Here is a 531-nt window from a genome sequence, read left to right as displayed (position 1 = left end):
AGCATACATAGTTTAGCAAATGACTCTTATTGGATGTATGTTTTTTTCCTTGAAGCCACATATATGTATGCTAAGAAACATACATCAAAGATGAAATGCAACCTACTTACTGATGCAACTTTGGGAGCATACAAATATTTGATTGCTACTATTATGATTTGTATAGGTTGAGCTTTTTCATAGGTTCAAAGAGAAGAATTGAGATTACAAGAGATTGGCTTGTGAGTATTTGAGACACTCAAGCCATTCTTGGTACGATAGCTAAAGGATAGATACAATTGTTATTGTGAGTATCATTTTTAGATGTCCTATTTAGAAGACGCTTTGAACCATTTTTTTATCCTAGGGGTTTGGGCTCAATGGACATGATTGCAACTGTACATCCTTCTTATGTGCCTCGGGTGATGGCAGTGGTGCGTGATGCACAACCACTCATCACGCTTTCCATAAATAATTGTTATATTTACTCACATGCCAAGCTCAAAGGTAACATATATATATATATATATATATATATATATATATATATAT

This window comes from Adiantum capillus-veneris, chromosome 20 (assembly GCF_014529385.1).
Source record: "Adiantum capillus-veneris isolate H3 chromosome 20, ASM1452938v2, whole genome shotgun sequence".
NCBI classification, from domain to species: Eukaryota; Viridiplantae; Streptophyta; class Polypodiopsida; order Polypodiales; family Pteridaceae; genus Adiantum; species Adiantum capillus-veneris.
The sequence above is the reverse complement of the archived record's forward strand: the minus strand, read 5'-3'. Positions refer to the sequence as shown.